Genomic DNA, 15382 nt, shown 5'->3' with positions numbered 1-15382 from the left:
AGCAATTAAGAACATACATGAACAGAAAATTAATAATACTCCTCTTTTAAATGGTTAAAACAAACACAATTTCCTGGATGACCACTGAAGTCACATGTGTATAGCTGTTGTCAGGTTTTGATTGGGAAGATGTCCGAGAGCAGAAGAAAAAAAAAGAGAAACTTCAGGGTATAGTCTTAAAGATGGCTGAATTTGAAAACTTGTTAAGCTTGATGGGATCTCATTAAGCTTTGTAGGTGTTGGCTTCATTGATAAAATCCTAAGGGCTGGCCTTAACTAGCAATTCAGAGAGTTGCATCAGTGGCGAAATGAAAACAAGGAAGCGTCAGCACTTCTCATTGTTAATTACTTCTCACAGTCTCCTCTTTACTGGATTTAATTTTATGTCTCCTTCCCAGAAAACCAGTATTCCAAAACTGATAATAGATTATACACAGGAATGTAACCACAGACACATTTGGTGTGTCCTCTTTGCTTCCTTCATTCCTGTTCCTTTGCTTCTGAGGGAGTCAAATCCCCTGTGATTCTCCTGAAATTCTTTATATCCAACTCACTTTAATATTCCAAGTTTCCCTCTTATTTCACTTATTTTTACTGAAAAAAGCAGAAAAATATTATAATTGACTAGCAGCCCAAATTCTTCACTGAATAATATTTCTGATAAAACAATAGTTAAAGGAACCCCCTGAAAAGTTCACTTGCCTATGAACTCTCAGTACAGAATCACCATTTGCTACTAAATCCCAGTAGACTTGCTTCCATTAGATTGATAAATGTCACATCAGTAACAGGAGTCCCTGCAGCCACACATGGTCCATTGCAGTAGATTTTCAAGATGGACAACAAAATGTATTTTGGTAATGGCTCAACCTGTAGAAATGAGAAATTAACAAGTCTAACTACACAACATAACACTTTATACTCACAGAAAAATTTTTTCATCGGCTGACAGCAGGGAAGTTCAAATATGTTCCAAGAAAATTATTATGCTGAATTTGGTTGTCTGGGAAGTCCACATAGCCCCAGTATCGTAAGTAGGTTACATGATTTACAGTGCCCCATATGAAAAACTTCATTAACCCTAGTAGACTGTGTATAAGGTCCTAACCATAACCAGACTTCAGCTCTCGGACTGCCATGGAAGCCTCAGGTGACCTTAACAAGTAGGCCACTGTGAAGGAGCAAGATTCAGGATGGGAGAGATTCCAGGCATGGAGAAAGACATGCAGCAATTGACAGGACTTTATTATATGGACTTTACTGTTATTATGTGGTTTCATTGTATTCACATTACACAGTGCACAGTCTGGACTTGCCTGGTCTTGCCACGAGTTTGCCTGCTCCCTGCTTCCCCGCTCCTTTCTCTGAATGGCTGAAGAAGCTGCAGAGAGGAGACAGCTACTATTCGCCCCTTCCACGTTCCTCCCCCTTTTGCTTGTGCCCCTATCCCGATTTGTTCCTCTGTTTGTCTGTCTCATGCTCCACCCCATGTTCTGGCCCTTTCCCCGCCTGAACTGATAAAAAATCTGGTGCATGCCTCAATAAAGCATTCTACTTGCACCCCACCTGGTCTCCTGAACCCATGCTGTGCCACAGCCCCATCCCCCCTTCGGACCATAGCAGGCCACCATTGATACTACAGGGGAATATAAACTTCCTCTTTATCTGATGAAGCAGTAATATATTTTTGATTGACTCTCGTGGCTTTAGCTCTGAACACAAGCAGTAGGCATCAAACAGACACTTGGAGAATTAAGTAGTTAGAAACACCAGCACTTCTGCTACATACCACCTTTAAATATTGCCGCTCTCCAACTATTAAGTAAGAGAAGACTGGGATTACTGTATCAAGTTCTGTACTTCCACAGAAAAAGAAAATGCTTCTCTGTGGCTCATAGGGAAACTGGCAGAAGCTATGAAGAATTGGAGTATGATAATAAAAAAGTGATTTGGGTGCCTTTGAAGCTTCAGATATCCCAACATACACAAAAATTCAGTAAATTTGGCCTAGGACGAGGCTCAAAAAAAAGAATTCCTAGAGGTTTCTCCTCCGAAGCTTAGCAAACTTTATCCTAAAGTATGTCTAACATTCTGCTCACACTACCCTATTTGAATTCTACTTCAAGATGAAGTTATTTATGATTCACTTAAAATATTCATTCAGTGCTGCTATTACCTTTTAACTAAAATAATTGTATTCCTTCTCCAAAAATTTACTCTCCTCAAGTGTATTTACAAAGAATTGTAGTTTATTCTGCCTTAGCATTGAGGAGAACAGATTATATGTTCAGACTGTGATTCCACCCTACTACTTCTAACCAAAAAACCTCACCTCTTTGTCAGTTAAGTATAGCTGTCTTCATGTCAGCCGGTCAAGGGAAGTGATTGTCCTGCTTTGCTCTGCACTGGTGAGGCCTTACCTTGAATACTGTGTGCGGTTTTGGACACCACAATATAAGAAAGATATTAAGCTATTGGAGAGTGTCCAAAGGAGGGCAACGAGGATGGTGAGGGCCTTGAGGGGAAGCCCTATGAGGAGCGGCTGAGGTCACTTGGTCTGTTCAGCCTGGAGAAGACTGAGGGAGATCTCATTGCAGTCTACAACTTCCTTGTGAGGGGAAGAGGATGGACAGCCACTGATCTCTTCTCTGTGGTGACCAGTGATAGGACCAAGGAAATGGTCTGAAGTTGTGTGAGGTTTAGGTTGGATATAGGAAGAGGTTCTTCACCAAGAGGGTGGTTGGGTGCTGGAACAGGCTCCCCAGGGAAGCGGTCACAGCACCAAGCCTGGCAGAGTTCAAGAAGTGTTTGGACGATACTGTCAAGCACATGGTGTGACTCTTGTGGTGTCCTGTGCAGGGCCAGGGGATGGACTCAATGATCCTTTTGGGTCCCTTCCAACTCAGCATATTCTGTGATTCTGTGATACAGTGTAAAATATTATTTCATTATTTGCTCCAAAATTAACAATAATCAGTGGTTACTTTCAAATTCACATCAGAATTTCTCTGAGAAGCAGGTTTGTGTCTAGCTTTGTTTCTAGAAAACAATCTAACTTTTCTTCATGTAAATCATCTCACGTAATAACCATTTCAACTCTTTTTAAAAAAAGATGCTGCACTAAACTTTGGTAAACTTCTAAATTTTGTACCCTGAGCTCTTTTTCTTTCTGTTTGCTCACTGCTCTGAAAGATCCTCTTTGTCCCATACAAACTTTCTCCAAACCTATAAGGCAGCCCCAGATTTTGGACAAGTTCAGCTTTATCACCTATTGCACCGTGGTTCATTACTTCTTGGACAGCCACCCTAGTCACTGTGAGAGGCAGGTCAATGTACTTATGTACTTAATGACCATTGATCAAACCTCGCCAATAATGCCAAAGTTCCTACAGCTGGGATATTCATTGTCTGCCTCTTCTTAGACCACTGAGATAGAAATGGACTCATAACCGGCAGAGCAATTTGCAGTTCTCTCTTGCCTATATAAGGGCCAAGAAGATGCTGGCCCACAGGAAGGAGAAAACAAATGCTTAAATGCTAAAATGCTTAATATCATGCTAGCCATTTAGGAGCATGGCTCTAACTCTTTAGGAGTCACAGTGACAATGAAACTAAGAGAAATGTTAACCACTGGTAACTCCAGACATAGGACAAACACTGCTGTAGGTTTAAAAGACTTCTGTCTCTTTGGGGCTATGAAGATTGTCCCTTCTGGTGCAGGCAACAGGATCTCTCTTTGGCTTTGCCTTTAAAATACATGAAATCTATTTTTTTATCCCTATTTCATCGACCTTACCAAGTGAAAAGAAAAAAAAAATAGAAAAAAAATCCCAAACAAACCAGTAAACATATCAAAAGGAGTCAACATATCTGGTGGGAAATAAAAAAGTTTTAAATTATGTTGAAAGCAAAAATGAAAACAAAAGCTGTCTGGAGACAGTATGCTTTGCATCTGTATCATCTAGTTAGCAATATGTCTTACTATCAGGAAAGGAGTACATCAATCAAACCTAAATCTCATTAGCATAAAGCTATGCAGTTCTAGCTAAACACAAACACTGTTCAACTTTAGCATGGTGCACCACAAATTACTGACAATAAAATGCAGTTAAACGGTGGCTAAAATATGACTTGAACATTAGCTGGACAACAGAATATACTTTTAAAAGTGTTTTTGTGAGGTAAACCAGAGAAACCCGAAAAGGAAAAAATATGAATCCACTTGCTGCTTTGGTAACACATGCACGAAAAAACACATTGAAAATTTTGGAACTGACAAAAAAATTCACCTGGAAAACTACTTTCCCATATATTACAGAGGGATTTGCAGGCTGTGATTGTTTCCATCATTCAGAGATTTGTGCCAGAACACAAAGCCTCATCAGATCCTTCCTTCACACCAGAGCTTCCTCTTTAGACAAAACCTGTTGGAGCAACACAAATTAAGCTATTCCCTACCCAAAGCAGGCTGCTAGACCTAACAATCAGGCATACTCCTGCATGGCTTCTCACAGCCTCCTTCAAGCAGATAAATTTCTCATCCCTGTTGCTTTCAAAGCCTTGTTCATGAACAAAGATGAGCAGACCTTATACAGGTAAGTGAAGCCAAAAGTTTATTGTTAGCATAATGAAAATCTTAACAATCTAATTCAAGAAGAATTGTTAGTCTAGACTTAATTTTTATAGAAAAACAAGGAATACCAAAAAAGTCAGAATTATAGGAATGATACAATTTAAATTGTCTATCCCTTTCCCTGGTGTTACTATAACTTCATGCTTCTCTGGGTCCTCAGGTCAATTTTTTCACACTGATGTTGTCAATCAGGGGATGTTATGAGGTGGTGTCAGCATCTGGAGTCCTTCATCAGGAGGAGTATGATGTTTGTGCTGATGGATTCTTCTTCCTCCTCTCTTCTTTCTTTCTCTTAGGGCCTTATATATATATATATATTTGTTTTCTAACATGCATTTATATCTACTCTTTCTTCACATGTTCTGCAGATTCACGTTACATCCGAACTTACAAAAAGTGGTGCCACATATGGATGTTGGATACTATCTCTTTGCTCTTCTTGTTATCTTCATTAACACCTAAAACCAGTTTTCTCAAACTCCAGGCCTGCATTTTTACCTTTTACTGAGCTTTTTACAGCATGGGGTCTTCAGTGCCAAGATTGTGCCCCATCTCTTATCATCCTGTGCCTGCACTCCTCTACATCACATCCTGTGCCTCCACTCTCAGTGCCTCTGTTTTACCAAGCCTGTCTTATTGCTCCTGTGCAGACTAGACTAGAGTTTTACCACACAAACATAAACAAGATTAAAACAGATATGAATGCTTGATTAATTAGAAAAACCACTGCCAGGGCTAACACAAGTAAAACAGGCAAGAAAGTTTGGGCAGAGCAGGCCTGACAAGTCCCAATCATGAGGCCTCACAAACTCAGGGCTTTGTTACTAGCAATGGCAACACCTCATTACAGGGCCACGAGGTCACAGTCCTTCATAGGAAGGGTTCTGTGCTTTCCTAGCTAGGTCCTTTTTGATTAAAAGGCCAGGCCTTTTGCAGCAGAGGTACCCATGACACGTCAAAATTCACAGCAAGTAAACGACACTAGAGCTAAGCAAGCACAGGACAGAACAAATGAAAAATCTGGAAAAATATTTTTATTTGCCCCTAATCACCACGTTCAGAACTTCTGACCAAAAAAATCAGACAAAATCAATTCATACAAAATGCATGTTTTGTATGTGCATGTGTGTGTGCAGGTATATAAAAAACTCATGTGTGTGTGTGTGTGTGTGTGTGTGTGTGTTATCTGTGAGAGCAAGCAAGTGCACACACACGTGCACACACACATGCACACATGATGAGAGTGGGAGAACATGCCCAAGAGAAGGAGAGATGGAAGAAAAGAGGGAGAGAGGGAGGGAGAGAGATGATTGCAAGGATTATTTCCCTTTCTAATAAGCAATCTGCTGAAAATAGAAACAACTGTAAATTGATTTTTGCTGAATTTGTCCTTTTCAGTAGGAAAAAAATAATGCCCTAACCAAAAATATCCACAGCTACAGTGAATTTGGATTAAGCATATGAGTTGTATCTTTTTCAAAAAGACACTTTGCATCTCGTTTCATGGGCCTGTTGCCTGATATATCAATACTGAAACTAGATACCACAGACCATTGATTTCACTAGGTCTACTGACATGAATTAAGAGATGAGCTAGTGGTCCCAAAGGCACTGAAGTATTCTGCCATACTTATGCCCCGGCACTAATGTACTGTACAGACTTTTTTTCCAGAAAGTGTGAGAAGGTAATGCATCAGTTTGCTAATATTGTGTTTACTGTCATTTTTCAAATGAAGGTTGTGGATAAATTCTGCTCTGCATAAAATGGATGTAAATGCATAGCATTTACATGCATAGCATCTCCATGAATTACATAGTATCTCCACAGAAATCCATAGCTGGTATGAAGGAAAGTCAACTTCAGTTGACTTCTTACAGTTTTGGCTCTTTTCTCAGCAGTAATATTGCTGTAGAAAATCCCACTGAGGATTTCTGCGCTTCTGATTAACTTCTTCAAGTATTTATTCCAAAGCCATGCTGAAAATCCTACAGGACAATGACTGTGCTTTATGGAGTAGGAGTCCTACCCCTCCTTCTATCTCCCACATCAAGCCTCATAACATCCTTGTGGAGGGGGGCCACCACTAAACACGGCCACACGCTGTTATCTCATTAGCCTCCTTCTAGAGAGACATACTCCCCCAAGAGTCCAATTCATGGATTTTCAGCAACAATCCTACTTCACTCCCCAGAGAAGCTGGAACCAGCCTTTGCTGCCTAAGATGGTTCAGTCTTCTGATAATACAACAAATGAAATTAGTCAGAGATTCCAAGACTACAAATCTTGATCATTTCCTAATGGATGTACTGAACATAAACCTCTCATTGAAGATGATGCCTTTCCAAATTATGAATTGTAAGAATTTCCACACATAAAAACATTAAAAGAATCTCTTTTCCAACTAAATACTTCCTCAAAAACATGAAGTTGGATGCTGAATTATAAAACTATTTCTCCAAAACAGAACATTTAAAGAGAAAGATGACTACCCTCTGATTACCCAAGAGTCCACTAATAAAAGACAGAAAATTCTATTCTAGTAAAAACACCCACTCACGGGCAGCAATGTGTTTTCTAAAGAAGGCAATTATAAGTACCAGCTTCATTTACATTATGTTAGTGTAATGAAGCAGAATCCTTACACATTTTTTAAATCAATAGCTCCTTCACTTTCACTCAAAATGTATTTAGAACCTAGAATTATTCACTCACTAGTACAAGCTTACTGAAATGGATCTGATGGCAAATGCATTTTGTGCAGATCTCACCTCACCACTAAAGTACAGTCTCCAGCTTTTCTTATTTTTGTGATAGAGCTTGTGCTTTTATAGAAAATAGGCTCCCCAACACTTAAGTATAAACTGCAGTGCACTTAATTTCCAACCGTGAGAATACCACACAGTGCACGTTTGACCAGGAAAGCTGAACTCAGCAGAACTTAGTCAGAACGCTCTGTGGACTGTGGTAACAATTAACTGAGAATTAGTCTAGCATATTTATAACATACATTTCTACACCTAGCGAATTGCACCCAAAGGAGTGTTAGTTTGTAGTCAAAGAAATTTCAGTTCTGATATAAGGATTCCTCCCATTATTACAGCATTGCCCCAGGAAGATAAAATTCCACTATTTCCTACCCTGAATTTTATGTGATTCTGCTGAGGGGCTAGAAGAATGGATCAATCAAGAGGCTGAGAAAAGAACCCACATGCTTCCTCTCTGAAAAGGCTAGTGGGAAAGTATTGGTCTATGTTGACTTAAGGTTGGCAATGCATCTCTTCACTGATGAAGAGAATAATATAATCAGGTAATAGAAGCTCTTAGCAAGCTAATGTAAGGCCTTTGCACAAGAAACCATGGCTTAGATGACCTGACCAAATATTCAGTTGTTAACTCTTTGCTTTTCCAGGACCAGGATTTGTTCATCTTAAAAGCAAATTCTGCAAAAATGCTTTCTTAAAGAGAGATTTTTAATGTAAGGCAGGTGGTGGGTTGATATGGTGATTGTTAACTGTGTAAGTTTTTTTCTAGTCTAGTTGGTTTTCCTAGCCTATTTCACAGAATCACAGATTTACTTTTTCTCCCAAATTTCCTGCAACTGGATATTTAATTCATCATATATTTTAATTCCATTAATGAAATTTGTTAAAAGAGAAAATGGGGTGAAACAGGTAATTAATTGAGTAATCTGGATGACTCAAATGGCTTTCTAATTACAAGTTAATCTAATGCATCACTTGGTGTTTTTGCTACCACCTGCCATTCTTTTACAAGGAAACAATGCTTCCTCGTCACTTTGGGAGATATTAGGTTTTTACTGCAAGAACATGAAGTAAATCATACATACTAAAAGACAGTATAACCTTTGCTGTCGTACATTCTGTCATGCAATGCATAATGTAAGTTGAAGGTTCATGCTGACCTGTAATCAGTCACTACAAATTTAGGTCTTCCTGCAAAAGCAATCTCTATCTGGGTTGATTACTTCACCTACTGCACTCAGTGGAAGGGCCTAATTCTGTTTTCAGAGATGCGCACACAAGTGTCTGATTTCAGCTGGCAATATATGCGTATACTAACAGCACAATCAGATTTAATTTTCTGTTTACATGACTGTCATGCTATATTGGAATCAGAATCTAAGTCAACCTAGTAAAACGGTACCTTTTCAAGCACATGAAAATTCCTGATCATGTTTTTGACAAGAACATTTTCTAGTTTTTGTGAGAATATATATGTGGCTACCGAAACACAACTGTAGTAGAATTCTCTTTCCACAGAAAACCAGATTTGCTATATGACCTGGATTACCTTTCCACTACAAAGCACTACTTAAACACATTAATTCTTTTTCCTGTAGCATTAGCTCAAGTAAATGTAGACTTATGTTTTCTCTAAAATCTATTACCACCAACTGATATCAAGGGAGATTTTCTTAATATCTGCTGACAGTGTCTTTACCATTCTCTAGAAACATGCCTCATATAAATTCAGCCCCAGAACAAAAAGCCAAGCAGTTTACAACACATTACACAAAAATTGACATTTGGGATATCATTTGTGACCTAGCAAGTGGAATGCATTTGGTGATTTCACATGAACCAAAGCTTCAAAATCACCATCAATAATTCATAAGTCTAGGCTATACATAAAAGACATCCATAGTGGTAGCCTGTGTAAGATTAAGTTTTCTATTTGCAGCAGATGAAACAGAGAAATCTTAGCATGTTAAGCTTCCTTTGCCATTTGATTATTGTGACATCTTCAATGACTTCCAACAAGAGCAAGTTGTATGGAAGCCTGCCTTAGAGGAAGCACAGCTCTTGTGTGCAGTGGGAACTGTGCCCAATATGAAAAGGTTGAATTCAACTCCTGTCCATCCTCTCCCTTGTCTTCTGTGAAATAATTATTTTCCAAGATTGCCCAGGGAACAAAGTAACACCATATAAACATCTATTTTCATCTCTTCTTCTCATGATTAGAGACATTTGCATAATAAAGACCAAGGTCTCTTTGCAAGCATTCCCAGTAACAACGAAACAAGTAAAACTTAGTAAGGAAAGTAAATGGCTTACTGGCAGAATATGGCAGTTTCCATTAGCAGCATAGAAAAATGAAGAACAACACAACTAATGCAAATTTCACTATTAATAGAGAATACACTGATAATAGAAGACATATTATGTCAAACAGAGGCTGTATGCTAATTTGGTACATATGGTCAATTTAATACATGTTGTAAAAGAACAATTCAATAGCAGCTTAAGGCTTTTATTAAAACGGATCACAAAATGCTCCCTATCTTTCAGTCAATAATCTCTTGCACATATGAATATAAGGTATAACAGAATGAGCATCCTAACTATAGATATACAGGAAAGAGACTCCTGAGATTTTATGAAGTGTAGCCTAATATTCCAAGGCAATAAAATACCAATAACTGATACAAACCACTTCTCCTGACAGCAGGGGGGAAAAAGAGCAAAAAGGAGTGCCTGCTTGCTGATGTATCCATATAAACAACTATTTTCATAATAAAGCTTAATTCAGGAGGGGAAGGAGAGGGTGGAAGAGAACAACATAGATGTTCACATGTTTATGCAGTTCTTCTACATTAGAGACATGAAGTTCAATTATTTCTTTTAATGATTCTGCAGTAAGATAATGCAAATTAGTTGCACCTTAAAAATCCCTCCTAAAAGCAACATTACAAGGAGCAAAAGAATCAGTACCTGCACATTTAATTGTGGTTCCTAATTAAACGTAATTGAACTTACAAGCAATTTACTACTTCAGAAGTAGCTAAGCCTGTCATAAATGATAAAATGAAGAAATTCTTCAACTTTACTTAATTGAGAACTTAATTCAATTATACAGTTACCCCAGATTTTATTTCCCTCCTAAGAATATATATGCTGAAGTCTGTCCAGGAGAGAGGGAGGCTCTGAACGACGAGCAGTTTCTCATGGCTTAGCGGAAGCATGAGATTTATGCCAGAAATGTAAGCTCTGACTACTGGAATGAAACTGGCAGTGGGACTTCATGTACGTACATCGTTCTCCGCATTTCTGAATGAGGCACACGTTTTGCCAGCAAAGCACAGAGAGGATTTATTAGCACCGCTACAGCCGAAATGCCTGCTGCTGTCGCAGCTGAAATTTCCCTTTCTAAAAACCCTGCTGCCACGAGCACATACAACGAGCAACGCCTTCCCCCCAGTATTTAAAAATTAATAAATAAATGAATGAATAAATAAAAGAAGAAGAAGAGGGGATGTAGAGAGTCCCGATTTTCTGTCGCTGCCCCAGCCCCCGGCCAGGTTCTCGCGATCCGGGGCCGAAGCGCGGCCGCTCCGCGGGGCGCTCAGCGCGGGGCTCGCCCGGGGCCGCCGCTGTCCGCGGTGCTGCCGGGCGCTCCCGCCGGCGCCGGCGCTGGAGGAGTCCGGACCGGGGCAGCCGCCGCCGGACCGGAGCAGCCGCCACCTCCCGCCTCCCGCCACAACAGGTGCGCCGCCGAGAGCAAGCAGGTGCCCGCCGCCGTCTTGCCCGCCCCACTCTCCGGTCGGGGCCGCCCCCGCTCACCTGCGGTGCAGAGGTGGAGCAGGAGGCAGAGCCCCCGGAGGCACGCGGCCGCCCGCCGCCGCATGGTGCGAGCCGAGCCGAGCCGAGCCGAGCTGGGCACCGCCGCGACACCGCGTCCCACTCCCCCCGCCCCCGGCAGTGAGCATGCCTGGGAGAGCGCTGCGCATGCGCAGCGCCGCGCGGGCGGCTGCCTTCACCTGCCTCCTGCCTGGCGCAGGGTGAGGCGACGGGCGAGTTCGGGCGGTGGGATAGAGCGGGATGGGACTGGGGCTGGGATAGGGAGATGGGGCAGTGCAATGGCAGCGAGGAGCCGCAGGGTCCACTATGAGAGGCAAAAAGAGATTTCCAGTTCCAGCCACATGTTCGGGCAGGACGCGAGAATGGGCGATGTGGGATGATTTCTCCCCCAGCTTCCTGCTGAAGTAGCAGTCGGGGCTCCTGCTGCACTGGAACGGTGGGGATTGCGTGTCCCCGATATTGCAGCGCCGATGAGGCTGGTCTCAGGAGTTTGGGCATGTCTGGGAGGACTTTGATGGTGTGTGGGTTTATGTTTAGGGTGCAGGCAGTTCTCAGTGTGTTGTGAAACACATGTTGTAAAATAAGTAGTTTGCTAGAACTGCATGATGGAAATCACAGCTGATACAGAAATAAAGAAACAACCACTGAACTACAGGCAGTGATTCAGACCAGGCTGATGCAACACCTGCTCAGGAGACACTTTTGGAATTTGATTACATGAGTATCAGAGACCCACACGAAGAGGCCAAACATGAAGCAGCTCTGTAACAAGGTCATTTTCTGGAGGGTAACCTTGAGAGCCAGCTGCAGATGTGTCACACAGCAAGTGATCCATCTTCGGGAGCCTATTGCTGGATGTGGCAAGCAGTGTATGGGGACAGTCAGGTCTGCAGCTGAAGTGATGCGTCCTAAGTAGAAAATAACAACGGTGATCAACAGAGCTTGCTTGCCTCCAACTGGCTTTAAATGAGCCTTCGTGCAGAAATTTTCTTCTTACAAAGATGGGAAGGGCTGCTCACGCCCTGATATCTAGATGCAACTGCATGTGTGACTGTACATATGCAAACGAGCTTCCTTTGCCAGCCCCCACACGACTGTTCACACACTTATAGACAGTCAGATCATTCAGTTGACAGCAATGTAAGTGAAAAAAGGCTTGGGTTGGAATACAGCACTCAATCTTGAGCTCTGCCGGAAACGGGGAATTAAAATGATCAAGGGGTTTTTTGAAGAAAGAATAGTATTTGAGCCCTGTCATCTCAGTCATATCTTTTGTAAGTATTGTGCCTCAGATGCCCTGCTAAGTTGTGAGATTTCTGCTGCTTCCTCTACTGTGATGAGAATTTGCTGCGGGTATGTACAAATTACAGCACATCCTGTTCCGGTTTAATCCTGTTAGTTCTGACTAGTAAAAATAAAAGCTAAAAGAAGTGAAAGAAAGAAGTCTTATCTGTGTGATGCACCCCACTTGTGCCCCTACAACTGCCGTTCCTATGTGCCTATGCCTCAGAGGTACACGTATAGGCAAAACAAGTAGGGGACTATATTTACTTCCCTCAGTGAGTTGTGCAGTACAAATTACAAGTTAGCCAACTTCTAGGAAAAGATTAAAGAAAAATTTACTTTCAGTCCTCTGAAAGTTTTGTTGGTTTTTGTCCACAAGTCCTCATCCTTGTGTGTTCTTTGTAAGGATTTAGGGTCAAATATGTCAACAGGATAACTTCACTGAAGCTAATGGTATTGATTTTTCCCCATGTGGTTACAGATGAGGCAGCTGTGGTTTCACATGATTGAGTGCTGTAGCATTATCTACTCACCTCACTTGCAGAGCTCTAAGGCACAAAAACCGGATGACTCACCACTACCCTGTTAAGGAAATTATTTTCCACTGAGTAAATGTCTTGAGATACTGTTTTGAGCCCACATCCAAGAAAACATTTAGACTTCCAACTCATGCATAAGCTAAATTCAATGGGAAGCTAAGACTAAATGATTTGCTGAATTTTATATCAATGCATCCTTTTTAAAAGGCAGTCTTGTCAATGCAAAATGGAAGCATTACTGTGGACTGGGAAGCTGTTACACAGAAAGTGAGCTAACACATGTTGCATTAGTTTGAATTCTCTAGTTTTACTGATTTTTATTTATTTATGTTCCACATACGGAACATGATATTAATAGTGGAGATCATTACTGTGAGGCTTGTAAGAGAGTGTATTAAGTCTAGAGCTGAATTAGTTTTCAGCCTAATATTGAATATTATCAATAATTATAAGTGAGGGAAATGGTGTGGAATATTGCTAATTCTTTTCAATGTTTTTTCCATAGTATCTTAGTCTCTTCTGATGTGACAGATTGAACATGCTGCTGAGAAGTCACACTTGATATTGGTTCCAATTAAAAGAGACTGGTCTAAGTGTTAGAGTCCTTACTATTTCCCTGCCATGTCGCACTGAGTAGACCATCTTCCTTGTCTGGGAATCATTTTGCACTAGACTTTCATTGACAAAGTGAAAGTCTTACAATAGCTTTAAGTGAAATCTAAAACAATTAAAGCCAAATTCAAAACTGATCTTTAGTTTAAGAAGCAGAGATACATAGATTAGTAAGCAGAAAATAAATCTGAAGGAGAAAGAATCACACTTTTGTCTGCTGTGAATAATAAGAATTCTCATATGTGTTTCCCTTAACAAGCTTCAGCAAAGAAGCTGAAGCACTGTTTTGTAATAAATGAAAACACGTTGGAGGAGGAGGAGGAATAAAGAGGAGGTTATATGCATAGATCAAAGCATTCTTTGGAGAGATGAATGCAAATCAGAAAAATAACTACTTTTTGGTGAGTGCATGTGTGAATATACAGCAATCTCAGCAGAGGAAAGCTTATGGCATGTACGATTAGGTCTCACACTAAATGATATTGCTAGAATGGGAAAAGGGCTTCTTTCTACACAGTGCAGAAAGGTAACTGCTGCAGGAAAAGTGTCAGGGAGTAGCATCTGTCCTTAGAGATTGCCGGTGGGCAAAATCATTATTGCACCATTGCAAATGCATCATATTCTTTAATGAGTATTGTCAATATAGGATTACAGCCTTCTAAAGTGGTCTGAGACTCTCCAGTGTATTTTTGGTGTAATCTGTAATATAGACATGAAAAACTGACACTGACTCAGCTGAGAGAATAAAACCCTTGAGAGCAAGAAGGAGAAAAAGAGTATGCAAGGCTGTTTTATTCTCTGAGCTACTAATTTTTGGCTATTTGTGTAGATCTGAAACTTCAAGACCATTATTCAGAATTTGGAAAGACCACATTATAAGTTTTATATAATTTAATTTTTTTTACTGAAGAAGTTGACTGTAGCTCAAATCAAAACAATTCATTCCTGTTTGATGAGGGTGTTTGGAAAGAATTAAATGGATTCAGGGGTATCCAACCAAAAGCTGCCTGTTAAAGACCCAAGGCAGACACCTGTTAATCTGTAGTGTGAGCAGCTGAAGTACTGAATGAGACCTGTAAAGGGCTGGGGTAGTCCTAACCAGTACTGAGTACCCAACCAGTACATGAGTACTTGCAAATGGATTTAGCTGTGCTGTTTTGACTCTCTGTCCAGATCCATTCAAAGCAAGTGTGTGGAACAGCAAGTGACAGCTCTGATTTAATACAGCCCCGGTACCATATAACCATTTTCTCTGATTTCAAGTTCTTCTCTCTTTTATGCTATTCATACCAGAGATCAGAAAAGATGTCATCCTCCAATATTCTGTGAGGGACATCAAGATTTATTAAGTCAGGTACTTCAAATTACAACATAGTCAGAAAAAGGTGTAGAAAGAAATTTCAGATTATCCTTAAAAGGCCTTTAGTCGAGGCTAGGAATATATCTCTTTCAACTATACTTATTTATATAGTCAGTTATTTGATATGATATGCCTTTCTCAGGAAATACTAGTAAAAAACCCTCAAATATGTGTGTACACTAATATGCATTTAAATATGGAAGGCAAGTTACCCAGGGTTACTACAGCGCATTTCTACATGATGCAGCAACTAAAACAAATTGCACAATAGTATTTATATGCTAAATTCAAACCTCTCAACACAAAAGTAACTAAATTTGTTTAAAGATAAGTAATCAAACTTCAGACAACTCT

At 40.4% G+C, this 15382-nt stretch overlaps 1 protein-coding gene across 1 annotated transcript in view; it reads right to left on the bottom strand.

The window, feature by feature from the left end:
- PTPRR (protein tyrosine phosphatase, receptor type R) overlaps positions 1-11260 on the bottom strand; it is a 145935-nt gene extending 134675 nt beyond the window's left edge. The window contains exon 1 of the mRNA XM_017832815.1: positions 11216-11260. The gene's annotated coding sequence lies outside the window, so the exon portion shown is untranslated. The remainder of the gene's footprint in view (positions 1-11215) is intronic.
- Positions 11261-15382: the final 4122 nt, after the last annotated feature.

This window comes from Lepidothrix coronata, unplaced genomic scaffold (genome assembly GCF_001604755.1).
Source record: "Lepidothrix coronata isolate B3197 unplaced genomic scaffold, Lepidothrix_coronata-1.0 Scaffold206, whole genome shotgun sequence".
Taxonomy (NCBI): Eukaryota; Metazoa; Chordata; class Aves; order Passeriformes; family Pipridae; genus Lepidothrix; species Lepidothrix coronata.
The sequence above is the reverse complement of the archived record's forward strand: the minus strand, read 5'-3'. Positions and strand labels throughout refer to the sequence as shown.